This window comes from Camelina sativa, chromosome 1, assembly GCF_000633955.1.
Source record: "Camelina sativa cultivar DH55 chromosome 1, Cs, whole genome shotgun sequence".
Classification (NCBI taxonomy): Eukaryota; Viridiplantae; Streptophyta; class Magnoliopsida; order Brassicales; family Brassicaceae; genus Camelina; species Camelina sativa.
In genome coordinates this window covers 9,727,757-9,734,938 of record NC_025685.1, presented here as the reverse complement: position 1 = coordinate 9,734,938, position 7,182 = coordinate 9,727,757, and the positions used below count along the sequence as shown (strand labels likewise).

At 33.0% G+C, this 7,182-nt stretch overlaps 1 long non-coding RNA gene across 3 annotated transcripts; it reads left to right on the top strand.

Moving 5' to 3' along the window:
* LOC104785833 lies at positions 4,570-6,344 on the top strand. Of its 3 annotated transcripts, none has more exons than XR_002032567.1 (4): positions 4,570-4,844; positions 5,228-5,612; positions 5,704-5,845; positions 6,004-6,344. It is a non-coding gene; the product is annotated as an uncharacterized LOC104785833 (long non-coding RNA). The 3 variants fall into 3 exon arrangements; XR_767419.2 differs by having other exon boundaries at positions 4,572-4,844; positions 5,228-5,371; positions 5,456-5,845; XR_767418.2 differs by having other exon boundaries at positions 4,571-4,844; positions 5,228-5,845.

Below are 7,182 nucleotides of genomic sequence, written 5' to 3'. Positions count from 1 at the left end.
TGTGCATGAGTCTCTTTGTTGGGAAAGGTGAGGAGAATGTGCAGTTTGCAGACTGATAATATAGTCACCGGCTATCCCTCGGTTCATACTCCTCTCTCTCTCTTTTCTTTTTTTTTTCCCCCCAAATGATTCAACTTTTTGCTGCCGTCCTCTACTCATATTTCACTACCAGTGTCGCGGTTATGTAAATCCCTCCTCCTGGTTACGTATCTCTTTATCGGTGAAAATTAATACATTAATTCTAATTAGAGTGGACACAACTAACAAACATATTTCTTCTAATTAGAGATAGAGTTTTTCTAATATAGGTATTTAATTCTGTAAAACCAAAAAAAAAATTCTTCTTCCTTGAGAAAAATGTGTCGAATATTAATACTTTAAAAATTAATTAATACTTTATTTTTTGTCGAATATAACCAAATTATTGAATTTTTAAATAAATTCACTTCCGTTATGCATGGTTTGTAGGAGATGGTTTTTTTCTTCTTTGAAGTTTCTCAATAAAATAGGGTAATAATTGATTAATAGTCGTATATTAAACCTAGATATTCCACTACTTAGTGTTTCTAAACATATTAATGGCGATTATACCTTATGTCCTTGCTGAATTTTATGCATGAAATATTGTGCAAAACATTTAGCCACCATTAAGAAGCTTATGCGAAATCCTAAATGCAAATGTTTACGTAATAAATACAAAACCAATAGTTGATTAAATGGAAAAGAGAGCCGCTCGAAATTCCCCATCTCACATATTTGGTGGTGGTGATGTGGTTTTATTTTTTAGTCTACTAACCCACAACAAGCAAAATTGTTCTTTAACTCTTAAGTCTTAACTAAACCCTACTTAATCAAACAATACTACTTATATTATATAACCGCATGTAAGTAATGCAAAAATACAAAATAAATGATATAACATACCTGTTTTTTTGTAGTGGCATAAGCGTATAAACTTCGTCAAGAACCATTTGAAGCTTGCGATTTAATTAGTTAGAGCGTAGTGAAGAAGGTATGGGGACTGAAATTAAGTTTTACATAATTAGACATGAAATATAAATTGTGGGTGTAGGGCATAGACGTTAAAAACACGAAAACCGGTGGCAAATTCTTGGAGGTGAAAAAATCAAAGAATGAGAGAGAGAAAGAAGTCACAATCACGGGAATCCAGAGAGAGGCTTTGTAGAGTTTCCATGGTGGTATATGTGGTGTGGTGTGGTGTGTGGTGGGAGGAATAGCCGGAAAAGTGCTCGTGTCGCCTCGAGATGAGTCTCCTCTTCACCATTTATGTATTCTTTTAATTTGTAAATACTATATAGTGCGATTAAATTTTATCCTTGTTGGGGATTTGATGTGCTTAGCTTACAATGAGGGGTTTGAACTAAGTAGCACGAGATCGAAAGATATAAATATAAAAGCTAGTTTCCAAAAAGAAAAAACAAAGGCATATAACTAATTTATATATAGAAAGATTATACTTATATATAGAAAGACATAGTATAAACTTTCTTTTTCTTTTTAAAAGGTAGGGTTCTACATTGGTTGTGTCTTTGTAAAAACACGAGACCGCATAGTATTATCAGGGGAGCTTTAATTAGTTGTCGTAACTCACTGATGTAAACATAAGTGTATACTAATATATTGAATGATCCCAAGAAAGGACCCTATAGGTTTTTGACCACGTTCAATGTAGTATGTATATAGAGACGCCGATATGGTTAATGACTACGTTCAATATAGTATGTATAAAGAGAGGCATGGGCGCGGCGTTTGTGTTTGTTGTTAAGTGGCTTCAATATAGTTAATAAAACGACCATAATATATATAGGTGGTCGTTTTATTTATTAATTGATTGGTCTTGGTTCATTTATGGTTTGATATAAGACAACTTTCTTACTCACAGGAAACAGATTCATGTAATATTGTAAAGTGTAATAGTGTAAACAATATATGTATATATATACGCGTAGAACTTATTTATTTTTGGTTCATGGTCTTTCGGGAAATGGGATTAATTACCGATATAGTAGTACATGACTACATGTGACAGTTTCACAAAACAAAACTTACTTCGATCCAGACTTAGTACTAGTGTACTACCAATACCACTAAGGTTGGTGCTTTTAAAAAAAAAATTGGTTAAAATAACTGCATCAACGTATCATTTGTTAACAACAGTTTTATGCATAAGATCGGTGGAGGGCGATGATATAATAATAGTGTCATATACACACTGAAGTAATAATACTATTAATTTTTAAACGGAGCGGTCATCTACATTCGATCTTATATTACAAAACTTGGATCGGCAAAAATCCTATCTATAGACCCAATTACTAAAAAAAATATGGACTAGGTGTATTATAATCTTTATTTTGAAGCTTATAAAGTAGTTCGTGACTTTGAATAAAACACACAACAATGTTATTTCATTTCTGTAGCCACTAATTAATTACCATAGTTGTATTATTTTATGGAAATCAAGTAAGACAAGGAAGGGTATAGATATCAGTGAATGTAGATAACCAAGGAATCACATGAAAGATATTTCTTTTTTGGGGTAATTAAAGAATCACATCTAGTACTATATAAAAATTATTAAGATTTTGTTGTCTTAAATAATACGTTATTTTCTATAGCTAGAATCGACGTAGAAAGCACATCTATTTATTTATCAATAGGTACGCAGAGTCTACGCTACCTTCATATACACCAATAGTCCGATAATATAAAAAGACGACTTGAAGAATTCATTCTCTAGATAAAATCCGATAAAACTAGGGATTGCTTACTATTACTATCTCTCTTTATCTTAAGAGTTCGTTATTAGAAAAATCATTAAAATACATGGCTTGTATTGATTAATAGAACTGCATTTGTTAAAGAAACTTATTGGCGCGAGAAATAAAATAATCAAACACATGAATTACCAATTAATAATAATGCTACATCGGAAAAAAAAGTATTTACTGATAAGTTTAACCAATTTTCCCCCCTCTTGAAGCAATTTATTTACTAGTATGATAATATGATTTGAATAAAATAGAGCACATTTACAAGGAGTGTTTAATTTTATAATTTACTTTCTAGGAAAAACTAGAATGGGATCAGGCACTACTTCACACGCCATGTTGGGACCGTTGTTCCAAGCGCTAAATCTAACTGGTACGCATGTGATTTAATGAATTGAGCATTCACTTTTGCTTAAACCTTTTCTGTTGAGCCCATCTATAACCTCATCCTTTATTTGATTCGGCCCATTGATGATCTCACTCTATGTTAAATGCTAATCTTGTTTAGGCCGAAAAAAAATGTTTTTAACCCACTTTAAAACTTCTTAGCACACATTGTAATAAATAAGTTTAAGTTTAGTATTTTGTCTGTATTTTGTTTACGATTGTCCCCGTCGCTTTGATACAATTGTTGTTTGGTGTTCGACTTCACAAGATCACAACTGTAATCAGTTTTTTTTTACCAAAAGTTAATAATTCAACCTTCTAAAACATACCTTAATGGATTTGACTTGTTAAGTAAATTTCTAATGGATAAAATATACGGATAAAATATAGTTATATAACCTTGTTGTATAATTATAGTTGAAAGACTTTAAATATACTCGAATAACTCAAAATATAGACAAGTGAGATGATTAAAACTTACTTTATTAAACTTGATATGAAATACACGAGTATACAGTATATACAAACATTTAAAACACAATTATGAAAACTAGAGAGCAAGATGTGTAGGGAATTTGTGAAGGACCCTAAAAATACTCTAGAACCAAAAGGGTTAAGTAATTTTTTTGTTTAATTGTTTTTCAGTATGATGTGAGTTAGATTATCTAGTTTAGAGTGTATTCAATTAACCACATTTGGTTCAATATGCTCGCAGTACAGTTCTTAGAAGATTAAAATCTCGTAACATAAGTTTCGATGCTACTATACAAAAAATTGTTTAAACCCTATTTTCATTTCAACCCCGTAAAGCAAAGTATTGTCGGTTCTAATTTAAAGTACGGCAAAATGGAATTAACCCTTGACTCTAGATTGTTGACACACATTGTCATATTAGTGAAACTCATTAAGTTCCAAGCTTTGATTGGTCATAAAAAAGCAGAGATCCCTGGAGAAACAAAGAATTTGGTCAAAAGACAAGAGTTTTTTTTTTTTTTTTTTTTTCATGAAATCTCATGTTCAGGTTCATCACCATACATCGCTTTTAGCCTTTTACTATGGTGGATTAAAGCAAAAGCAAAAACTGAGCGTCTTTTTCAACAACAACTAAAATTGAACATCTTTTCAGTTTGATCTTACTTGAAGTTGAGTGAAACCTATTATATAAGCAAATTTAGGTTTATCTTTGATCAACTTAGAGCATCTCGAGTGGGGAGTGCTCTATGGGTTACTATTCTATTTATGGTAAAAAAAAAATTAAAAAAACCCACAATATAGCTCAATAATTCGAGAATCGCTTCTTCCGGAGGGAGCTGGAGCAACCGTTCCTTAACGGTACGTGTTAGATTTTGATTGGTTGTCAGGTAAATACAAAAAACTTTTTTTTTTTTTTTTACCGTTTTCTTCCTTCCTTCTTCCTTCCTTCTCTCTCCCTTCTCTCTCGATGATAACGGCGATGGTTTCACGATTCACCTCTAATCCGGAAAAATCAATCGATTTCTTAAACTCAATTTGGCCAGCTTAAATGTTAGGGTTCTTGATGTTTGATACCGCTGTTGTCGGATCGGCTTCCAATCGCTAAACCCTAACATTTGATGATTTGGTCTTCACGGCCAACTGGCCTAAGCGGACGGCGAGGTCCATCGGCTAGCGAATTGGGCACACAAGGTTCGTTTCTTATCTCTGATATCCTAGTTCGATTTAGAGGAATCTTTATTTTCCTCTCTTGTTTTGGTTCAATCAAGGTTCTGATTCTGTCTATGAACGAGTGAATAGGATTTTAAGTGTTATTAGTTACTGATAATTATAACTTACGAATGGTTTTGGGAGAATTCAACTCCTACCAGTAGTGTTTAAAATGATCATGCTGATTGATGTTCCTATATACTTGTTGAACTATGCACGTCTATTATGTTGTGTCAGATTCTGATGTTCCTATTATGATGTTCCTTTGAATTTATACACTTCGAGATTATCTCAATATAAGATTCATCAGTGCAAAATTATATATGAGCTTTAACACATGATGTTGTGTTTGGTTTGATGTGTAGTGGAGGATGAGTTTGACATCCATTGTGGCGGTCAAGTCTCCTACTTCATCTAGTGACGCTCCCATTAGGAGAACCATCTTGGCCATGGAAGCGACCTCATATACATTCAGTCGTTTTTTGATAAAGAAGTAAAGCAGATAACAGGTGAGTAAGGCTCCTTTTAAGAACTTAGCTAACATTGATATCTTCTTCTGTGTTTTAGCTAATGTGAGTGAGGCTCCTTTTAAGAGTGGCAATGGTGAAGCCAATCCAAGTTCTATCCAAAGAGAGTGGCAACGGTTTACTTACTGCATGACGGGGATTGCGTTTGACTGTTATTGATACTTCTCTATCCCCTGATCAACGAAATGTGATTTTATCTGGAAGCGATGATAATCTCTGCAAGGTGATTGTTTTTGTTGATGCGTTGATTCATTGGGAGAGATAAGCTCTGGTTTATTGCTGGTGGCTAACTGTTTTGTCTCTGCATAATCAAGAAGAAAAATCCGGTGGCAATTGCTCTGTTTACTCTCTCTCTGCAAAAACGTTCACAGCAAGAGAAATAGTGAAAGCTACTAATAACTTTCGATGATGGAACTAAAGTAGCAGTTAAAGTATTGAAGCGAGATGACCATCAAGGTAGCCAAGAGTTCTTGGCTGAAGTTGAAATGCTTAGCCGTCTTCATCACATAAATGCTCTCTCTTACGCACTTTGAGCCTAGTTGATCTTTATCTATCCTCATCTTCTTAGCTTGTTGTTTAATACTTTTACAATATTGGTTGTCTTTCTTTTTCAGTAATCAGCTTCCTACTAGTTCCAATTCTGACATGACTAGTGATCATGGTGTTGCGAGGAACTATTGAAGGCTATTAGTAGAGAGAAGTAGCTCAATCGTCGACGCCAAGCCTCCATTGATGTTTCGAAAAAGGCAGGCAATTCAGACCACATCAAACCAACATCTCAGGCAAGTCAGACCACATCGAACAAGTCAACACCTTCTTTCTCATTCATTCTCAATCCTATTTTCCTGCATCTCTTTCTTTATCAGTGTCTAGTCTATATATGTGTTTTGCTTGTTTTTGATTCAGATTCTGCCAAAAAAATAGCTTATTTGATCATTATACAACATTTAACTTTTTTCTTCTTCTTTCCTTCTTTCTTTCTTTTGATTTTGTAGTTTAAGAAACATTGATAGGGTTTCTCTAGTGGAAGGTTGTTTTGTTTAAAGTTCTTAGTGAATTGCTTTGTTTAGTTTAATATTAATTATATTATTAGTTTAATTATGAGTAACTTATATGAGTTGATCTAGTGGAGATGGTCTTAGGGGTATACTACAATATTTTACTATTTATTATATGATTTTTTAAAATATTGAGTAATTAGGAATACATTATACATATCATGTCCCAATTATCAAGCTCACAACCATTAGAAATTCATTAGGCACGGCACGGCACGGAAGAATACATAAGTCATGGGCATATGTCTTTTGTGATTTTTGTTTTTTTTGACAATATTTATGATTACTACACAAACATAAAAGATATCATTAGAGCCAAATATTTAGGATAATTGATACACATTGAAGAAAAATAAAATCAAAGATATCTCACTTTTATTTATTTGTACGTGTACATATCTACTACGAAGAGGCGACCGTGGGAGAAAGTGGTCTATACAAGTAGTGGAGGGGTTAAAACCTTTTCAGCCCCAAAACTACAGAGTCACGCATTTAGTGATGGAAGAATAAATCGCATATCATTTTCATATTAAATATTTCATATATTAGTAGTGGAAGACCTACGAAATTGATTAAAACAAAAGAAATATTAGAAAGTGATTACATGAATAATAAAAAGAACTATAGAGCTACGCATTCAGTGATTAAATCGTATATTTTTTTCGTACAAATATTTTCATATAGTACTAGTGGAAAAACTTAGGAAGTTGGACAGCTGAAATGAAAAGCAAATAT